Raw genomic sequence first — 23,489 nt, forward strand, 5'->3', positions numbered from 1 at the left:
AAGTGTGCATTAAAATGCAGATATTCATGAAAATAACATATTAAAATGCATTACATTAGGGAAAATTGCTTTGCAAAAAGTGTATTCAGCAAAAATGCATACAATGTGTATATTGGGGTAAATTCACACTGAAATACTAATGAATTTTCATAAACATACCAGTTTATCTTATTCTGGTTTCAATTAGGATTACAGTGGTACCTTGGGTTACATACGCTTCAGGTTACAGACTCCTCTAACCCAGAAATAGTACCTCGTGTTAAGAACTTTGCTTCAGGATGAGAACAGAAATTGTGGTCCGGCGGCGCGGCAGCAGCAGGAGGCCCCCATTAGCTAAAGTGGTGCTTCAGGTTAAGAACAGTTTCAGGTTAAGAACGGACCTCTGGAACGAATTAAGTACTTAACCTGAGGTACTACTGTATTATGATGGTTCTATATTATTTTATTTTAAATATCTAGAAGCTCTGCCCCAACCTCAGGACATTTTTCAAAGCTGTCCCCTCCAAATAGTAATAAGAATATCAGGGCAGGTGGCTTTAGTTCCCTGTCTCTCTCCAGCTGGCTCAAAAAAAAATCTGTTTCCAACAATACTAAGACATCAGGCTCTCAGTCTGGAGTTGGCAATGCAAGTAGGAAGATCTGTCTGCTTGGCAAATATATTTTAAGATTAAATCTTTATATTTTTATTATTTCCCCAAGCTTTCAGCAGCACAGAAATGTTATAGCTCATATCTTTTAAGAGCTGACATGCTGCAAAGCATTTATGGCTGCCTTTCTTTCTGTGACATGCCATGCAACTGACCCCAGAGCTGACAAGCTGCAGGGAATTTGAACTTTACTGTCTGAAGTTGCCTGATCCACACCTCTCAAACAGGGATGGACGGACCCGTTGAAATCTGGTCCATCCCAGTTCTAGAGAGGGATGGGACTAAGTCTGTACCAGACTGTTCCTGTGCAGATGTTAAAGGGGAAATCCTTCACAATCCACACAGAAATGTGTAGTTTTCAAAAAATAAAATATATAAATCAAAGTTGTGATATTAGAAAGGCAATGCAGTAAAAGATGTGTGAAACCATTTCAGGAAAGGATTGATTCAAGAGCAAGGTTGGTGGTGCACCTTGCCACTGATGTGAGGACAAGCATTGCAGCTCCCACCATCCCTGACTATTGGTTCTGGTGGCTGGGACTGTTGGAAACTGGCCCATCAACATCTGGAAGACACCACCTTGGCCGCTCTTGCATAATGCAATTAAAATGGGTATATATACTAAATGTTGTATGGAGCCAGAGTTAAATCCTGTGTGGAGCCGCAGCTCGTATGTCGTAGCCATGCCTCAGCAACACAAAATGGCTTTAGTGTGGGAAAGTTTGTGTAATCTATTATTCTGTTGCAGACCATTTAAGTATTTGCTTCAAGGTCTATTCCAATGCTTCTCTAGAACACCAAGGCAGGGGCATAGGGAAGGGCAAATCAATCAATATCTGCTTCTCCTTTTCCCAATCTTATATTCAACACAATCTTTGGTTGATCTGATTGACGTCCTATACCCTTTTAAAATGTGCTTCTTTTGGGGGGGTGTTATTGGGTGGTTGTTTTTATTTTGATTATATATATATATTGTGGTTTTTTATGTTGATCTTTTTTGTGAACCGCCCTGAGACCTCCGGGTATAGGGCAGTATATAAAGTCAATAAATAATAGTAATAATAGTAATAAATATTCAGTTTTCCACATTTCTATATCAGTTTACATTTTTAAAAAAGTGCTCATGAAAATTCAGCACTATATTAGTGTGAATTTATTCCAACATACATATTTTTGTATGCAGTTTTTCCTAATAAAGATATTTTTTGCAAAACAATTTCCCCTAATAGCCTTTACTTATGTATTCAAATATTTATAAACTACACTTTCACATAAGATATCACTAGATGATATACAGATATAATATGATACATTATACAGATATAATATGATACATTGTGCATTACTGTATGCGCTATTTTCACTGATATACACACTGATAGTTACAGGTAGGTAGCCGTCTTGGTCTGCCGTAGTCGAAACATTCCTTCCAGTAGCACCTTAGAGACCAACTAAGTTTCTTGTTACTTGGCTGGAGAAATGCATTGCAAAATTCAGAAAACTGTGCATTTCAAAGAATGGCTGGGTTTCAGTTTGCTTACTGATTCAAAAGGTACAAATTCAGTAAGGTCATTTCTAAAAGAGAACTGACTCAAATTTCTCCCCTATCCATCGTTGGGCCAGGTAGTGTCACAATCTTGGAATAATCAGGTCACAGTTAAGTGTTCTTAGATCTCCCTGGTTGCAAAGGAAAAGGAAGGTGCATGCTTGGATTTCTCCCACTGAAGTGCTTAACCTTGGCTGAATTGCATCTCTTATTACTAAAATGAAGACAGTTAAGCAGTAAGAAGTGACATAGTAAAATATCACAGCAGCAATAAACCACAACAAACAACATATTTCTTGCCGCCAATTAAAGCAAAAGGAATGAGACACAGTGGATTATGTGTACTAAATATTTATTGCAGGGCCTTGTCAAATTGGAGCTCTTCTTTACACAAGGTGAGTGTTTTCTTCCCAAGTCTTCTTGCCAAATTAATTCACACAGCAAAGAACTAACAGAATTACATCCCCATTAATGCCTGTTGCAGCACTCAGTAGGCCTGCTTCTCCCATGCAAGAAATTATCCTTGCCCGTGGATAATTCCATATCCACAGTGATTACTTACTTATTTTAATCGCAAATGTGCATACGCTATATAAAGTTCAGTGACCTGACATTACTGGAGTCATCTATCATATAACAGAAGATTACTAAAGTGTATGTGCCAAGCGTTGCATGGTTTCACTTAAATGCTTAATGTCCTTGAAGAGAATCTGTAACTCCTGTGAAAAGGAGATTATACAGGCATTTTTACACATAGCAGTTCAATCCCCTGGGTCTGCTGTGGCCACAGCACCGACTTAGTTAAAAGTGACACTTACATACTCAATAAACTTTCTGCATGAATACCTAGTGGCAGGAGAAAATGAAAGCTTGATGGTGAAACTGGAGCAGCAAAAGAAGCAAAAGATCCCAAGGATGTGTACCAATTGTGAGAAGCAAAAGAGCACTATGGGTTAGAACCAGACTTTGCCTTCTGTGCATAGGTAGGCTGCTTCCATCTACAGAAGGTTCCTGACTGAGTAGAAGGTTCCACTAGGAGAAGCAGGGAGGACTGAGGCAGTATAATGCTGTTCAGGAGGAGCCCCGAAATATCCTTATTCTTGATGCAAACTCAGAAGATTTGTATCCCTACTCATTTGTGTATTTGTATAAAGATTGGTGTCTAGGTTTTCACCACTTCAACTTCTATCTTCTGTGTATTAACACTACATACAAACAGAATGCCATAGAATGACAGAAATCAGATGAACTGAGAGAACAGCAAGGAAAGGTGTGTTGCTGCCGCCGCGAATGATAAGCCCTGCCCGTCAAGGAAATCTTCGAGAATTCTTCTTCCTCCTGGAGAATTTTCATTGAAATGGTTCCACCCAACCATTTTGGCACCCGCTAAAAGGGTGGAGGATTTTGAGAGGCTATTTCCAATTAACATGAAACTGCATCAAAGTTGCCATGCATGCCCTACAGAGATTTTAAATATTTTACGTTGCATTGCATTTCTTTTATTTTTGTAAAAGGCTTTCTAGAATATTTCTTCTGTAATAATGTAAACGGTGTTATTTCCAAGTCAAAGCAATCTCTCTCTAGATGATTTCACACAGCTGTTGCTTGAAAATAAAATTTGTATAATTGAAGCAGTAAAAGCGTCCCCTGTTCCCTAATTCAGGCTAGAAGGAATAGGTTCAAAGCTATGACAGAAGATGAATTTCAGAAGGGAAGAAGGGGGAATTTTTTTTAAAAAGTGCTAATGTTTCATACTTAAAATATTATGAATGAACTTTTCTCACTGTTTTAATGACACATTAAATAATCACACCAAACCATAGTTTAAAACCAAGCTAGGTTTTAATATGAACAGGCAGAGTGCTAGCAGGGGCAGAGGAAGGGGGCGGTGGGAGTGGTCCACCCTAGGTGTTACCACTGAGGTGGATGACAAAATGCCAGGCGGTACTCACTACGGGGCCTGCAGCGCGGCTGAGCCACGCATCTCTCCTGGGAGTGATGCGGTGGCTTGAGTGCTCACAGGCTCCGTGCTGCCCCAAACAGTTTGCCCGCTGCCTCCCCCTCAGCTGTAGGGCTGCTGAGTGGGAGGAGGTAGGCAGACTATGGAGGCCCCGTGGAGCGTCCTGCCCCAGCTAGCCCTGCCCCTGGCTGGCCCTGCCCCATGGGTGGCTGGTCCCGCCCCGACAGGTGGGCAGCTGGCCCCAGGCACCCAATTGGCTTGCTCCGCTGCTGAGTGCTAGTTCATGTTTGCACATCCCTTCTCCTGCACTCCTGCTGCCACACCACATTCAAAGCAAGCCATAATTTGGTTTCTTGAATAATTTGAACCCAGGCTTTTTGTTTGCTTCTCCCAAACAAATCCTGAGCAGTAGTAACCAAGATTTGTTCTTGGCTCACCGCCCATAGTTTGTATTGGGTAAACAGACCACTAGCCTAAATTCAGATGACATGATTCTGGCTAGTGTGGTGTAGTGGTTAAGAGCGGTAGTCTTGTAATCTGGGGAACCGGGTTCACGTCTCTGCTCCTCCACATGTAGCTGCTGGGTGACCTTGGGCCAGTCACACTTCTTTGAAGTCTCTCAGCCCCACTCACCTCACAGAGTGTTTGTTGTGGGGGAGGAAGGGAAAGGAGAATGTTAGCCGCTTTGAGACTCCTGAAGGGGAGTGAAAGGCGCAATATCAAATCCAAACTCTTCTTCTTCTTCTTCTTCTTCTAGTTTTGTCTGGAGTGCAGCAGGAGTCAGGAAGGGGTCTCCATGTTTTTTTTCAAACTATGGTTTACTATGATGGGCAAAGTGAGCCTTAGGCACCCATGACACCTGCCTACAAAGAATAAATACTACTGTTGGGCAGAACTTAGAGATGGCTTTCTATAAAAATTACTACCTGGAAACCTAATTGGGAATTAGATGGCAAAAGTGGGGTGAAGGATGACTGCCCCCATAAATACTCCCTCTCCACCTTTGGTTTCTGAGCCTTAATCAAGCATATCCACATCACGATATATTTGGTACACCAGAGGCACTATAATATCTATTCTCTTAGAGGGAGAACTAATTCTTGGTGTTTGCAGGTGAAGAGTAATTTGAAGATTGGCAAGTCCTTGTGAAATCATGAAGCAACTTCTCCATAATGTCTTAAAAACAGTTTTTCCAGTTACCTTAAAAAATGGCTTGGATTCTTTCTTTTTCTTTCTTTTCTTAAGCACAATAAAACAGCCAATGTTCTTGAATGTATGTGTTTAAGGAGCAGCAAACTTCCTTAAAGCATGGGTTAGAAAATAAGAAAAAGAGTAAATCAGAACTGAAGCCTGCAATTACAGTGGTGCCTCGCAAGACGAAATTAATTCGTTCCGCAAGTTTTTTCTTCTTGCGAGTTTTTCGTCTTGCGATGCACGGTTTCCCATAGGAATGCATTGAAAATCAATTAATGCGTTCCTAGGGAAACCACCTTCAGACCAGGTCCGGGGACAGTCTGTTCCCCGACCTCTTCTGAAGGCTGGGGGGGGGGGGAACAAGGGCTTTTTTCCCACTGCCAGCCTTCAGAAGGCTGTTCTGAAGGCTGGCGGTGGGAAAAAAAGCCCTTCTTCCCACCTCCCGCCCCGCAAGCTCCGGGGACAGGAGGGCTTTGCTGCCGACCGCCAGCATTTTAAAAGCCCCTGCTGTCCCGGGGCGATTTTAAAATGCTGGCGGGCGGGAGTGAAGTCTCTGCTGTCCCGGGGAGATTTTAAAATGCTGGGGGGCGGGAGCGAACGCTTCGCTCCCGCCCGCCAACATTTTAAGATCGCCCAGGGCAGCAGAGACTTCTCGCCCAAAGCAAGGGGAGCTCTCCGAAGGGCTCCCCGTGCTTCGGGCGACAGGCTGCCGCCCCAAGCCTCGCGCACCCGGCGGGACCTCCTGCCGGGTGCGCGAGGCTTGCAGACACTCGCCCGAAGCAGGGGAAGCCCTCCGGAGGGCTCCCCGTGCTTCGGGTGACAGGCTGCCGCCCCAAGCCTCGCGCACCCGGCGGGACCTCCTGCCGGGTGCGCGAGGCTTGCAGACACTCGCCCGAAGCAGGGGAAGCCCTCCGGAGGGCTCCCCGTGCTTCGGGCGACAGGCTGCCGCCCCAAGCCTCGCGCACCCGGCGGGACCTCCTGCCGGGCGCGCGAGGCTTGCAGGCACTCGCCCAAAGCAAGGGGAGCTCTCCGAAGGGCTCCCCGTGCTTCGGGTGACAGGCTGCCGCCCCAAGCCTCGCGCACCCGGCGGGACCTCCTGCCGGGCGCGCGAGGCTTGCAGGCACTCGCCCAAAGCAAGGGGAGCTCTCCGAAGGGCTCCCCGTGCTTCGGGTGACAGGCTGCCGCCCCAAGCCTCGCGCACCCGGCGGGACCTCCTGCCGGGCGCGCGAGGCTTGCAGGCACTCGCCCAAAGATTTTAAAATGCTGGGGGTCGGGAGCGAAGCGTTCGCTCCCGCCCGCCAGCATTTTAAGATCGCCCGGGGCAGCGGAGAAGTCTCCGCTGTCCCGGGAAGGCAGGCGGGGGGGAGCAAAGACTTTTGCCCCCCGCCGGACTTCAGAAGAGGTCCAGGACCTCTTCTGAAGGCCGGCTGTGGGCGAAAGTCTTTGCTCCCGACCGCCAGCAATTTAAAACAGGTCCCCGGAGATTTCCCTATGGGCTTTCGTCTTGCGAAGCAAGCCCATAGGGAAATTCGTCTTGCGAAGCGCCTCCAAAACAGAAAACCCTTTCGTCTTGCGGGTTTTCCGTCTTGCGAGGCATTCGTCTTGTGGGGTACCACTGTATTACCTAAGATGCTTCTTCATGTGCCTCCTCCACAAGAATTCAGGAGGGTGGCAACCCAAGAAAGAGCCTTTTTTGTGGTGGCTCCCTGTATGTGGAAAGTTTGCCAGGTTCCTTCGTTACATATCTTAAGGCGCCAGGAGAAAACATTTCTCTTTTACCAGGCCTTTGGCTTGGGGTGATTAACATTCATGTCATTTTAAATGTGTTTTGGGGGGGGGGGTTATTGGCTTGTTTTTGTTCTTGTTTTTATTATGTATGTATTTTCAGGTTGTGAATCGCCTTTGGATGTGCTTGCCATATTTCAAAAAGTAAAAACCAGGACACCCCAAAAGTTGTTGATTGATGTATGGCAGCCCTATCTTCGGAGGAAGGGTGATATACAAATTTAATAAATAAATATACTACAAGTGTAAGTGAAAAGGAAAAGTGGCAGCAAGTCATTTTAATGACAAATAGCTTTTTGCAAAAACTGTAAAAGTCATGCCACCAATTGCATTGACTTCCCTCTGGCAAAGGATATAACTGGCATTCCAGATTTTGCGCAAGAAAAAAAAAATCAGCATTTTAAAAATATACAAGGATGTCATTCTCCAATCCTCTGTAATTTTTTTATTAGCCTTGAGTATCTTTGTAGTGACATCTAAATCAATTTGCATCCATTAGAATTTGAAATTCATCTGTTCTCTAGGCTCTTAGCCTTTTCTTGCAGGGATGTAGCATTGTACCTTGCATTTCAATAGATGAATGCATATCGGATACAATTAAACATAATGGGGTCTGAAGATATCATGTATTTGAGTTAATCTGGATAGCTGTACAGTAAAAGGCTATTAGAGAATTAGAGAGGATGGACATGTTCAGAAGCTAAGATGGATTTTGTTTGAAAAAGACACCCATATATTAAGCCTATGGCATTGGTTAACAGCATGTCTGAAGGCAGAATTCTATCACTAAGTACCATGGGTAATAAAATAGATTTGAAAATAAGATCTTTATAATGCAAGAAAGTCTTGAATTTCATACACTTCTGATTTACAGCACTTTATTCCTTGGCTCTAATACTAGGAAATAATCCTCACTGCCACAACTGCTGGTGCTCCGTTCTTTGGAAAAGACACTCAGGTCCTGCTTTCAAGCTTGGCCATTATGGTAACAGGAAGTTGGCCTTTGGCCTGATCCAGTTTGACTTTTGTCTTATTAAAAAAAAAAATTCCTGAACAATAAATGTATGCAGGAGCTTACACAAAGCATAAAGAATACAGAAAAGTAGATGGTACAGAACCATAAACATAATGGTTGCGTTCAGAGTTTCATAGAATAATAAAATCAGAGAGTTGGAAGGGAGTTCCCAAAATGCAGGAATATGCTATTATCCCATATGGGGATTAGAACCTGCAACCTTGGCATTATCAGCACCATACACTAACCAGCTGAGCTATCAAGTCTGATCCCCTTCCACAGATAGAAAGCCCTACTTCCATTCTCAGAAGAGATGGGAAGACATCTAGACATCCCACTGGAGGAAAGGGGGAGGTAATATTTCCCCTGCAGCTTCCCCACGCCAACACCCAAACTGTTCCAGAGCAGCTTTTTTAGGGGCTGAATGGGGGGTGGAAAGCAACGGGAGGAAAAGATTGCCTTTTTTCCTTTCTTCCAATGGGAGAGTCCCAGGGGCACTGTTTCCGCAAGCTTGTCTGGATCCAAGGCAATAACCTTCTAACCGGGCATGTCTACCATTATAAAAGCCCCACTGGAAATGGAGTGCTGCCTCATGCATACACGTTTTCACATAAAACTTTGGTCATTTGAACGTTTCTAAGCAGAACAATGAAGCTACTGCCATACATGCATTGCATTAGAATCAAAGTCAAGCCTTCATGGACTGGAAACAGCCTCTGTTCCCAAATTCCATCAAGTGCATAATTCAATCATGTAATTTCTCATTTTGTAATCAGTGTTTGGGAGCTTTATGTAGGTTGTTAAAATTGATGTTATTAGATTACTGTATTCTGTTCCTCACCTGTGGTGTTTTGGTTTTTAAACCCTCCTGCGTAGAACATTTATCTAAACTTTCTAAAAACACTTCTCTTAAAATAAAAAATGGCAACTTCACCGCAAAATGCTATTGATTGATGGCAAATACCACCTCATCTTCTCATGCTATGAGAAACATCCCAACTAATCCTTTTCAGAAGAATAATATATAGCAAAACGTGTAGAAGGGATTATCCTCTGGTCAGTCAGACTGTTCTAAACTGAATTCAATGTGTATTTTTAGTTTCATTGAGCTAAGCTGAAATAAACTGGAACAGAAAGTCCTAGTGTCATAAAACACATTGCAAACAGTGTGTTTCGGGGACTTTTCACAGTTTGGAAGGGAGGGGAGCTATCTAAAGCAGTGGTTCCCAATTACCTAAGTACTCACGACCCCCTGTTTTTTCAAAGGCCAGACCAGGGGGCATAGCAGGGGTCAGCAAACTTTTTCAGCAGGGGGCCGGTCCACTGTCCCTCAAACCTTGTGGGGGGCAGACTATATATTGGGGGGGGGGGGGAATGAACGAATTCCTATGCCCCACAAATAACCCAGAGATGCATTTTAAATAAAAGGACACATTCTACTCATGTAAAAACACACTGATTCCCGGACCGTCCGCGAGCCAGATTTAGAAGGCGATTGGGCCAGATCTGGCCCCCAGGCCTTAGTTTGCCTACCCATGGGCTATAGCATGGCTCCAAAAATGGGATGTCCCAGAGAATTGACAGATATGTGCCATGGACCCCTGGGTGGGTTACACAGACCCCCTAAGGTCCGTGGGTCACCAATTAAGAACCACTGATCTATTGCATTCGATTTACCTGTGGGTTCAGAGGGTGCATATATAGGGGACTTCTAGACATGCATATTATGCATTAAATTACAAATGAATTCATAGGGAGAAAAGGCTGGAAAAGAAAACAAGCACAGGTCTCATGGAAACTAATGGAGCTGTTTGGGGTGGTTTGCTATCCAGACGCAAACTGATATTCAAGAATTGCTGGCCTTACATTATAATCCCTCGTCTACATCAAAGCATTATTAAAGAGCAGTTAGGGGGAAGGCTCTTCCCCCTTTATCTTCATTAATATACACTTTTTTTTTACTACCTCTCTTCATACCAGTACACTGCATTCATCTTCAAAATCCAATTACCATACCCCTCTGCATCAGCTACTACCTATGTGAATTGATCTAAGTTAAATAACCTAAACTTGGTTCCAAAACTTTATTGCCTGTTGTTTGGTAAGACGTGGACTATGGATAGCTTACAGAACAGACAGGAATGGAGCTCATATTTTATAAGCCCTTTTATAAGCCATTGGCAGAACTAACATGACAGCCATAGAAGCTTTATAGGTATTTAATGAGCCAATTCACTCAAACTGATGGTCCACTCAAGTCAGCATCATTTTTGCAATGGTGGACAGTTCCCAGTGTCTTAAGAGAAGTGTTTAAGAGCACAGGGCATCAGTGGAACACTCTAGCTCTTATCATCTCCTTCCAGTTTTGATAGGTGAAGTTTTAGGAACATCCTCACTAGATAATGTACACAGACTGCCATAATTAATAGCCACTTATTTTATCCTGAAATACACTTAGGAAAGCTCCAGTCCATAATCCTAAATCTTTATAGACAACGCACCTCTTTTTACAGCCTGTTAAGTCTTTCGGCTGTGTAATGTGGGCTTTACTACAACTTCAACACTGGATCTGTTAAGATAGCTGACACTGTGCTACCCTCATCTGTAATTGCAATCTTGCCTCTACTAAAAGTGGTTCCATGCAGCCACTCAGGAACAGTATGTTCAAATTGTGGGGGAGGAAAGGAGAAAACCAGTAGATTATTCTGTACTCTTTTTTACCAACTGTTGCAAAGCTACATGGTCTTCAAACAAGAAGAGATTGAATTTGTTTTCCTACAGTTCTTATAGCAGCTTTAGAGAACTTGTGGCCCTCCAGATGTTGCTGAACCAAAACTCTAATAATTATCCCTGTCTACTGCCATGTCAGTTGGGGCTGATGGGATCTGGACTCCAACAAGATCAAGAGAACCACAGATTTCCATACGCTCCGACCGAAGAAAATTGGGACGCGTGTTTTTCACTGCCACACTCTCATGGGAGTCAGCTGACTCACACGAAAGCATGGTACCACAGCAAGCACCAATGCTGGTTGCAAGCTCATCCTCCTCCCCAAGCTTGATGACAGCACCGGAGGTGGAAAATGGGATATTTTGGGATCCAATCAGAAGCTGTAATTCTGGGATGTCTCGGGAAAATCGGGACAGTTGTAGGATATGGATTCCCCACTCCTGCTATAGAACATACTTCAGTGGAACTTATTCTAATACAAATAAGCTGGCAGTGCTGCAACAGCAAGGTCATGAACAGAACTGTTGGGCAAGACCAGATTATGCATAGTAAAGTTGGAATAATGGCACCAGGGCCCATGACTATAAAAGATTACAACCCACTAATTCTCAAGCCCTTCTGGAAGGCAAGTTATGAATCAGAGTGTACATTGCTACCACTTTGCAGTTTGAAGGAGAGAACTCTGTGAGGTGGTGTGGAAGGGGGTTGCAGGCCATCTGATTTTTGTAGGGGGTTAGAGGGTGTGTAGGGGCAACAGGGGTTATGAAGAGTCGGACACGACTAAACGACTAAACAACAACAGGGGCAACAGATGCCAAGGGAGTGGTATGCGGGTGCATCCACTCTGTAAATGTGGATGAGATAGTTTCTGATTTGAAGAATTATGCATATAGGGTGTCCATTTTTTTTAAAAAAAGAAGTATAACTCTGTGTGTGTGTGTGTGTGTGTGTGTGTGTGTATTTGACTTAACAAAACGCCTTAAATTGGGGTCCCATGCCAATGTCTCCTAACATATGCATTCTTCTGTGTAGTTTTGCCTTGTATGCATTTTAAGGCAATTTCCCTCAATATGCAATTTTGTATGTTACTTTTAATGAATGCATGCATTTATATGCATACTGGTGTGAGAGTTTTTGTACACATTGCTTGGTCGGAGAATTGCACTGCAAAATTTGAAGAGCAAATTTTGAAACATGTCTTAATTTCGGTTTGTATATTGGTTCAGAAAGTGTGAATTAGATATACTTGCCTTTAAATGAAAACTGAATCTGACCTCACTAGGACTCTGTCCAGCCCTTTCCCTTTATTATATACACATTATGAGTTTCTAGGGCTGCTTGTGGCCTGGTAGGATGCCTGCCATATTCTCCACTATAATTTTAGTCTCCGCTGGGAATTTCCAGGTCTTCTTTATATGCACAGCCACTAGCCGTCCCCTCTAATAGTGTCCAGCCACTTGAGATGCTAGGTGCCTTTTTGTTCTGGTAGAAAGTCTCCCCTGATCCAGTAGCCTAAACAACAAGGCAAATCCTTTTGCATGTAGAAAGGTAGGCAGCAGAAAGGAAACTGCATCATGAACACAGCACATAGCACCAGCCATGCAGCCTGCAGGAACAGATCTCCTCTATCAAACGCAGGAAAAGATGATTGCCATTTAAATAAACCTTCTGATGTTTCAGCTTTATCATTAAAATATTGCTGGCTTTTGAAGATGCACCTGTTTACACAGGCATTCCCTTGATCTCTCAACCCAAATCTCTGACTTTAATTACCGTATTGTTTCAGTGGGATTGTTTCATTGTGTTAATTATTGATGTTTCTATTTAAATACTGGTATAATTGGTTTTCATACTTGCAAGCTGCTTAGAGATGTATTTTGGCACTAAGTGGTATATAAATGAACAAATATTGATAATAACAAACCCAATAGCTCAGGAAGCTGTTGTTTGGATGGAGCCTAAGTATCTCTTCCAGCCACCCGAACACCTCATGGTTGGTGGCTGGTTTCATGCGTGGCAGCATTTTTCTTTAAAGGGATTGCTCCGCCAGTGTAAAAGACAATCTCACATTTTTATAAACATACCAGTCAGTGGTGCAGGCTGTCTTTGAATACCAATGTGCAATCATATTGACTCCTTATGAGATTGTGATGAACAAACAATCAGGATAGAAGCTGAATCCAACCATGCATTGGCAGAATGCCTTAACAGGAGATCAAGTCATGTCTATAAGATGGATATAAATACTGCAGCTCTCCAGAAGAAGCAACTGGTCTCCATTGCAGTGGTGTCATTAATAGAACTTTCATAAATAAATCATATTCATAAGTTTATTATTTATACCCCACCCATCTGGCTGGGTTTCCCCAGCCACTCTGGGTGGCTCCCAACAGAACACTAAAAGCAGAATAAAACTTCAAACATTAAAAACTTCCCTAAACAGGGCTGCCTTCAGATGTCTTCTAAAAGTCAGATAGTTGTTTATTTCCTTGACATCTGATGGGAGGGTGTTCCACAGGGCGGGTGCCACTACCAAGAAGGCCCTCTGCCTGGTTCCCTGTAACCTCACTTCTCGCAGTGAGGGAACCGCCAGAAGGTCCTTAGCGCTGGACATCAGTGTCTGGGCTGAACGCTGGGGGTGGAGATGCTCCTTCAGGTATACAGGGCTGAGGCTGTTTAGGGCTTTAAAGGTCAGCACCAACACTTTGAATTGTGTTCGGAAAGTCCATGGCCCAGCTCAACAGAATGAGAAAGACAGCCCCCATGGCTGGCTTATCACATTTTGAAATTACACGTTACTCTGTAAAGGGGTGGGAGGGAAATAAGAACATTAAACCTAGAGTCTAAAATCACCTAACTGTACCACTGCTCCATTCCTGCAATGGCTTTTTAATGTTGACATTAAAGGACTGCAATTCAGTGACAAACTGCACCTATTTAGGGTTACAGATTCAATCCCTAACACCATCAGACAAAAAGGTAGCACGACTGATAAAGATCTCTTCCTGAAACTATGGGTGGGCAACTTCCCTTGCCCTTAAATGTCCACTATAATTTTGAATCTGATCATTGCTCATGTCTACCACGCTTGAAACTTTAGATCCAATTTCTACATAAGGAGAAGGCCTTTAATTTTCAAACAGAGTTTTGTTGGCACCATGAAGAATCACTTTTTGCATATTTTCTTTGTTATAAATTAGATTGCTTTGAGAGGAGTTAATCTAAAACTGGGGCAACCCCTGCTGTGATTTAATGTTTCAAGACTTTATTTCTTCTATAGTAATGCAAAGACACTTCAGAATTCTGGTGCGAGGAAAGAGGGAAAATGAGATTTTGCCGATTATTGCTTTTAAATTGCACACTAAATTGAAAAAAAATTGCTTTCCAGATGCATTCCTTTTGATCAGAATGGATAATTGTTCTCCATATGGTACAGAAAAAGAAGAAGAGGAGGAGGAAGAAGAAGAAGATTAATATTCATAGAGTTGGATCCAGAAAGCACATTTGTGAATGGGGGGCTCCTTTCATTTACAGAAAGAATGGATATGCAGCAGAGGTTTCCACTTGAGGAAATGGTCACCCAACTCTCTAGAGATGCTTTTCTGGAGATACAGGTCACCTGCAGGGGGAAGGAGGAATCAGCAAATAATGCATCCTCATTTCCACTTGTGCGAGCATCCCATGAGCAGCTCCTCAGTCATTGTTAGACGGGATCTAATCCACAGTGCATTCCTTTTAATAATGTAGAATAAAAATTATATTAGGGAGAAATCTTAAGATCCAGGAAATGTGAGTGATGGGCTTTGGATCTGGTGTCTCCTTCTCTCCACCAATTAAAAAGAGAACGAGGTCTGGCATAGAGACACCCTTGTGGCGACAGCAGCAGTTTCACTGCTATTGCTCCACCGCTGCAAGTGCTGACAGCAAGAAGGTATGAAAAAGATATATTGGTGGGTGAGACAAGGAAGGCTTTGGGTGTCCAGGTTATCCTAACTGAACATGACAATGGGGAAAAACTATGCCAGAACCCTCCCATTGAAACCAAAAGAGAAATGAATATAGAAACTTTTTTTTAAAAAAAAGACAAGTTGGGAGTGATGAGGAAAAATCCACCCCCACTTGTAGCGGTCTTGGAAGGAGAAATTCCTCTGCCTTAGAGAGTCCTTCCCCTTCCTCTCTCCATATTCAGTTAGATTTCAGACCCTCCAAGTGTCCCTATTTTCCAGGGATGTTCCTGATTTAGAGAAACCACCTGAGTTTCTGATTTGATCCCGGAATGTCCCACTTTTCCTTAGGATGTCCCTATTTTCATTGGAGAAATGTTGAAGGGTATGGAGTTATCCGACCCACAAGCCATCTAAAGGCAATGTTGTATAGGGAAGGTTTCCTTAATGTTTAATTATGTTTTTATATATGTTGGAAGCTGTACGAGTGGCTGGGACAATCCAATAAGATGCATGGGGTATAAATAGTAAAATTATCACTATGGCATTAGGACGTCCCTATTTTCATCAGACAAATGCTAGAGGGTATGAAATTTTGCTGACTAACTAGAATTTTCATGTTATAATCACATATACAGTAGTACCTCAGGTTAAGTACTTAATTCGTTCTGGTGGTCTGTTCTTAACCTGAAACTCTTCTTAACCTGAAGCACCACTTTAGCTAATGGGGCCTCCCACTGCCACTGCGCCGCCAGAGCATGATTTCTGTTCTCATCCTGAAGCAAAGTTCTTAACCCAAGGTACTATTTCTGGGTTAGCGGAGTCTGTAACCTGAAGCGTATGTAACCTGAAGCGTATGTAACCTGAGGTACCAGGTTAATATAATAACATCATATTATTATATACTGTATAATAATAAAAGTTTGCAAAAAGGAAATATCACACGGATGTGGAATGATATTAAGAAGGAAATGATTAAAATATTAGGTGTACTCATTTTTATTCTGGTAGATTTGTTCCTTCCGTTTTATGCTGTAAACTTATCATTTAGAAACCTGCTGACTTTTTCACCCCTGTCCTAAGCTATCTATTTACTTTTTGATTTAGTGTTTTGAAGCCTTAACAAGATTAGAGGTGCCCACTCCAATCTCTATCTTTCTCTCTTGAAAGGATTAATAGAGCAGAACAATGGCTCAGATAAGACTGAAGTTGGCAACGATGCTAGCTAATTAACAAAAACAAGAAAGAATTATTTCTAAAGTTCAAGCAGGTTCGTATTATAACAAGGTAGAGACAGTGGATTTCAAAGCAAGGGAAGTGAAAGGTTATTCTTGTGTTATAACCTGAAACTTGAACCATCCATTGCTGCTTTGTTTAAAGTGTTGTCTAGATAAATGCCTAATGTTCTATATTTGATGATAAGAAAACTGTATAGAAGTAAGAGAGCTTCCAGGTGGAGTCTTAATACTGCAAGTGGAGCATTATGATATTGCAGACAGGTTTCTAGTTTTGTTTTGTTTTGCTTTAAATCATTGGATTTCCCTTAGAAATGGTAAATTCAGTTTAAATGGAGGCAGGGAGGAATGGCATTTTTGTGCAGCAATGTCATGTGAACACTGGGGATTTGTGGGGGGGGGGGGTTGATTCACATTTAAAGGTGGGACTGCTTAATTGTTTGAAACAATCTGAGAACTAGAATACAGCCACCCTTCAAAATATGCAGCTCTCCAAACTTTGCAGTGCAGATCACCTGGCAAGAAATGTGTGCAAAATGCATATGCTAGAGAAAAATGTCCATGAATGCATGCATTAGTGAAAATAATGTACAAAAAAATGTTAGAGGAAACATTTTGAAATCTGAATAATTAATATACACATGCATCTTATACATATGCTTCATAGCACCAGGAAATGAAGTCTCTCAAACTCTCTGATTTGGATAGCAACTAAAGTACTGTCTTTTAATTCTTTGTTTCAGTTAAGTGATGATAATTTTCCCTACTTGAGTTAGGGTGAAAGAGTCCCACTGCAATGGCTTTTAGTGCATAGGAAATACATAAAACGGCTGAGAAAGAGTGCTCCACTTGAGAAATCCTTACTGTAAAATTGCTAAATAACTTTGACAATACAGACTAGTGATATCTGGAGAGACATAGACTGCTACTCTTTTTGCTCACCTCCTTTCATTAAACGACTGGTCATTTGTATTCTATGACCACAAAACACATATTTCTGACAGTTTTAAAACTTCTGAAGGCTCTCGCCACCTTTCCCCCCTTTTTAATTTGTTTCCTGGATGAGGACACTATCTTTTTCCATGGCTCTTACTGGAATTGATTTTCAATTCAAATGTCTCCACCTCTGGGTCATCTAGTCAGCTAAAGAGGAAGCATTTCTGCCTTCTCAGTTTTTGAACAACTCCTCCCCAATTGATGTGAATAGAAATTAGCTCCTTATTGCTTCTGCAGGTTGATGAAATTAATAATAATAATAATAATAATAATAATAATAATAATAATAATGCTGCATTGTAAACCAAAGCAGGGAGGAACCAAAATTCTGCAGAGATTAACAGGCAGCTGCCAACCTAACAGTCCGAAAGCACGCCAAGTGCAAGTAGATAAATAGGTACCGCTCCGGCGGGAAGGTAAACAGCGTTTCCGTGCGCAGCTCTGGTTCGCCAGAAGCGGCTTAGTCATGATGGCCACATGACCTGGTAAAACTGTCTGTCGACAAATGTCAGCTCCTTCGGCCAGTAAAGCAAAATGAGCGCCGCAACCCCAGAGTCGTCCGCGACTGGACTTCACGGTCAGAGGTCCCTTTACCTTTACCTAACAGCATAGAGGCACAGCAAAACCAGGGTAGAGGTACAGCTCAGGTTTCTGTTAATTAGATTTAAAGATCGTTGTTGGTTGTGCACAGGTTTCATTTCACTCTTAATCCCAGATTATTTTAAAACCATAAAGCCTAAAGATACTCTTTGTCATTCACATTGCCATCTAAAATGAGGCAATGTGAATTTCCAAAATTACCCTACTGAACCACTGAGCCTCGGCCTTGCTGTTCATAACCACATATACCTTTGGAAAGGTGTGAACCTAGCACAAGAAGCCCCAAGCTATATCGCACCTTTCCCACATCACTTTACGAGACATTTGATTTGGTTTTTCATGACCTGTGCTAAGCTGGTACAGAAGAGATATGATCCAAAGTGCTTTGAAATTATTGCCCACCCCCAAACTCTTGGGGTTGGATAAGCAAGGAAATTCAATACAATAAATAAATGTCCTTGCTTCTGAAATTTATGTTCAATATGACACTTTCAGACACAAGCACTGGCCTTTTAACAGGGCCAGTTAAGCTTTAATAGACCTGTCACCACAGTGGTACCTTGTGATGGAAGATTCCAACAATGGAGTTGCTGTTCTTTAAGGACACAGTTCATAAGGAATGTGTCCAGCTCAATAATTATTGAAAATGGATAGGAGCCACATGAGAGCAGAACTACACACTATTCCATCTGCTGCTTGGATAGGAGATTGTATCTCAGTACTTGGTAACTCAATACTTTACTCCATTATCTGTTGATGAAACTTCAGTGGAAAAGGGGAATCTGTTCAGTATTCAGTATATTTGTGAAATGTTGGCAACACTCGCCTCTTCCAGAGGCTTCCTATGTTCCTTTGACTGGAAGAAGCATGTACATAAAATGCAATTCTTTTTCTTTTTCTACTTTTAATTTATTTTTGAAGACCAGTTCTATTTAACAGATTTGTGCATGTATTTTCCACTTCGAGGCATTTCCATTCAATGTCTTTTATTAAAAAAAAGATGCATCGCTGGTGCCACTTTCTGCTTCAGGTACTACTTACTCTGATCTTCAGATATGCTTTGATGATAGAATGGGTCGTCAAACGTCTTGGACATGTTTGGATAAAATGTAAATGCATTGCTGAACACTTTCCCCTGCAGTCTACTGTGCCTGAAATCAACTTAATTATAAGTGCCAGCATACTTAATGTTTAAATTAAAAGGACACTTGATGGTGAGCCTGATATCAAAGTACTAAAATTGCATGAATGAATTTAGCTGCAAAAGGTGGCCACCGGGAGGTGGAAATGCAGTAATAGCTTATTCAGGTCTGGGAGAATCTTCTTTTCTGGCTGATTTTTTTCTTCCTCTTCTGAAAAGCTCAGATAACAGAAAAAGGGGATTTAATGGTAGGGCACTAATGATATTTTCCATTAAAAAGTCTTGGCAGTTGGGTCTAAATCACTGCCACATTTGTGTAGGAAAAGAATTTTCCTTCCTTGTCAGACTGACCAATTACCCAAAGGGATTTTCATCTCTTTCAGCTTGAGGCATCTGTTTACTCAATTATATTTTCTCTGTGAGGGCCTTTGACACTGGGGACCTTGTTCCTTCTTCTATCTGTTTGTGAGGCACATTATCAGCATGATATGGTCTAATCTTTTAAGAAGATTTGATTGTGGAAGATCTTGCCCCAGGCCGATAGGTTAGGCTAGATGATCTAATCAAATATCATCTTTCCGCCCATTGTAATTTTTTTACTTTGCTTTGGTATTTAAGATACAAGGCAGGCTGTGCCTCTGCATGAACTGATGCCAAAAAATACACAGTGAGATGAGGCTTTTGGAATCAAGCCCTCTGGAATCAGTATGAGAGCGGTCAAAGTAGTTAAAAGCGCTCAGCACAGTGCCAGTAGTACCAGCCTCAAACTATATCCCGCTCACTGTCTAATATCCCGTACACCATTCATTTCAAAAAGCCTGAAAGCAAAATTCCACTAAGTTAGATGAAATAGAGATAGAAGTGCCATCAGAATATCGAAAATATTTCAACGCCTGCTTATTTATTAACCTTTCCACCCAGGCACCATTGAAATGAACAGATAAGGCAGTATCAAAGATAGCAAAACAATAACTCCTAGCTAATTACTGCATCCCATTCTGTCATTCCCAGGATGCCTTATCAGGTTCCTTACTTTCAAATAAATCACTGCATAGCAGTTGATTATATTTAGAGATGAAGGTGCCACTGCTTACTGAGTTAGCATACCTCTATAAGAACAAAAAACAAAACAAAAAGAATCATGCCCTCACTATGAGTTATATATTACGTTTGCACCAATGCAGCTATTAACTTTCGCCTTCCTCCTAGCTAGCTGTCCCTTCCCTGCTTATTATATCAGCCAAGAGGGGCAAGGGTCCAGAGGGCAAGGGGTTGCCTTGAGATCCAGACACCTTGTCCTTGTCCTCGAGCCTTACTAACGGAAACTCATCCAACATAGCATGACTAGACAATGCTCTAGACACCTCTCAAGATTCATCTGCTGTAACAGTGGAGTCAAGGTCCCAGCAGATCTAAGCAATTTTATCCTCAAAATGCTTTGCAAACAAGTCACTGAGAGCTACCGCCAGTTCTTTCACCTCCTTTGGGCAAGACTATAAAAGGCCCCACACTTCCCAGAAAGGCTCTTCTGGATAGCACAGTGAAGATGCTATGGAGATAGCCAGGGCTTTTGTTCAGCCAGAACTTAATGGAACTCAATTCCAGCACCTCTCAAGTGGGTGCCATTGCCATTATAAGAGAACAAGGGAGGCTTTCATGGTGAGTTAAGGCACCTCTTTCCCCCCCTAGAAAATAGCATTGGAAACATCAAAGTATTCCTTCTATGCTGCCTTCACTGACACTGGGTAGGTTCAGTGATGAGCCCTCACCAGCATTATACTGGAGTTTTCCTCAACTCAATGTTCAAGCTGTCTCGCAGCTTGTTTCCTCCCCCTAAGCTCTAGTCTAGAGTATACCAGGGAGCCAAGCAGGCTTCACAAAGTAGAGCAACCATGTCAATGACCTGAGCCATTCCAATATTCCAGAGGTCAGTCAGGACTTCAACAGAAGCACCAGTCCTATCAGCAGGAAGATCCTCCAGAGCCATTTGGAAACCCATTGGATCCATCAGCCTCCAAGGGCAGACCATCCTAATAGTTCCTAATAGAGGGGGAAGGTGCTGAAAGCCTAAATCTTAACAGGAACTGATCTGATCATGACAAGGGACTGATGTCAATACCACCACCACCCCACTTTCAGATTACCCTCCTGCTGCCCAGTTGAGAAAACAAGGTCCAGAGTATGGCTGCCACATGTGTTAGGCTGATGACATGTTGGAAACTGTCCTATTATGCAAATTATGGAACAATGCTATTTAACAAAATGTTACTCTTTTCTCAGATTTGTCATTAGAATAGAAACAATGGATTGTTCTTCATAACACTATCAATTAAAAGTACATACCAACAGTAGTTTTATGGCAACATGAGAGAGTGGAACTTTCACACACAAATATATATGGGGTGGCTTACTTCTTTGGTCCTGAGATGAAAACACAACTAGTTTCCCGCCCTGAGTATAACTTTGCATAAATAACTCTCTTTCTGCGTGACTCAGTTTAACTCATACTCAGCATTGAGAAAATGAAATCGTTCCTACCCCATTGGGATGTTGTGAGAAATAATTAACAAGATGTGTGTCACGCTCCCTGTACCTTTCAGATAAAATGCCCCCACGGAGCACCTTATCATTAGAACTGCACTGAGCACCACCTCCAGCCGATGGACCTGTGGTGAGCAACAGCTGGGATATGCAAGCCCCCAAATAAAATTGTTTCACTTAGTAGATCCCTCCTTCTTGTGAGTTATTAATTTTTCCCCGTGCCCTAGGGAACTCACAAAAAAAGGAGTTCTCATCCAATTTGGCAACTGCATACTGCTGATAAGGGGATTTGCTGATAAAATGCATTATGGGTTGTTTTCTTATACTCTGTGGTAGCCAGATGACAAGCACCAAGCAGAACGTCTTTCCATTGCCATTTATTTTATTATTCCTTTAATCAAATGGTTGGCGGCTACAAGGAGCCTGATAAATGGAACTGATCAATGTGCTTCCTCCCCACTCCTTCCTTGCTTAACGGACACATTCCTCTCTACATCGTTCAGCCACGTCATCTGCCCCATTATATTACAGAAACAGAAGGCTATGACATCCTGTCAGATTAGAAGGAGATTTACAATAACATGCATACACTTTAAAATTTACTACTTTACCAGCACGCCGTGAGTCCTACTGGATAAATTTCCTACGGTGGCATTGGTAGCAGTAATGCTTTGTACAATATTAAAATGTAATATGCTAATTTTGTCTGCAGGTATACATACCTGATTGCAAAATATGTATGTAGCCCGTTAAGAGTGGGAAATGTCAGGACTGATAGAATTGTGCGAATTTCTCTAGAACACTAATAGTGCATGTCTCTGTGAACCGCCCTGGGATCTCTTGATGAACAGCAGTATATAAATTTAATAAATAATACACAATAATGAGAACAGGGATGGGGAACCTGTGTTCCTCCAGGTGTTGCTAGACTACAACTCCTATCATCCTTGTCCACTGGCCCTGAGGGGTGTTGATGGGAGTTGGAGCCACAGGCTGACAATCCCTAATGTAGATTACTTTAAAAGAGAGAGAGAGCCTTGTCAATAGCACTTTGTATGATCACGGCAACATTTTAATTAATTTTAATTCATTTAATTTCACCAACTGCGAAATAGAAACCACCAATACTAAGAGTACTAGCCAGAATCTAAAGACCCCATTGTACAAAGAGAAGGCAGCTGCATTCCACCCACCCACTGAAATTGTGTACCATTCTGAAAAAGTCATCCAGCTCTCAAAAGCATTTTCCCCATGGAATGTGAAGGCTTTCAATGGAAACCCAGTGTTCATCTGGAATTCAAGTACTTTGAGACCAACCTATCTACTAGTGAAATACTCACTATCCACCTCAGTTGTAGGCATAGCCCACAATTCAATACCCGCATTAAGAGAGTGGGCAACACAACTTATCTCTCTTTGGTAACTCATTGCCTGGAAGTGACTTAACATGCTGATAGCAGCAGGAATTTTCATTAGGAAAGAGCCTAAAGCAGCATACTCAAAACATGACAATGTACACGAAGAAGATGGGAGAGATGAATGCTTGGCTCAGACCAGAATTCAAAAGGCCATTTTTTCTCTCTCTCTTTGACACATACTTTTGAAAAGCGCCACTATGGCTAAGATAAATGGGACACCAAAGGAAAGTTGGCTTCCAGCGTCTAGCTATTTTTGAGCCCTTCTAATGCTGCCACACTGTTGTAGATTACAGCACAATACCCTTGTTTAGAAATGACCGGGCCCCTTTAGTAAATTTGTCAAGAAGACGTAATCAACGTATCTACAGGTACATGTGGCATCATTTCTGGTCAATGGTAAGGTGCGTAAATAATGTATCTCATGCTTAGATACATACAGAGCTGAGCGCAGCATGTGTGTTTTTTAAAGTGATTTATTGGATCAAGGGGCGCAACTGGTGGTTCCCTATAACAGCTGCTGCAAAAGATGTTTTCTTCTTCAATTTCATTTAGCTTGAAGCAAGCACAGTTGGATGGCAATGCAAATACTGAAACAACCGTCCTGAGAATACAGCTAGAGTAGTAACCAGAAGGCCTTTTAGAAAGTATATTTCTTTTTTAATTCACAAATACAAAAATCATCCAGTGGGGGTTTGCCCCACACACTGGGTTGAATATCAAGGAAGATTTACCATACT

Source organism: Podarcis muralis, chromosome 1, assembly GCF_964188315.1.
Source record: "Podarcis muralis chromosome 1, rPodMur119.hap1.1, whole genome shotgun sequence".
Lineage (NCBI taxonomy): Eukaryota > Metazoa > Chordata > Lepidosauria > Squamata > Lacertidae > Podarcis > Podarcis muralis.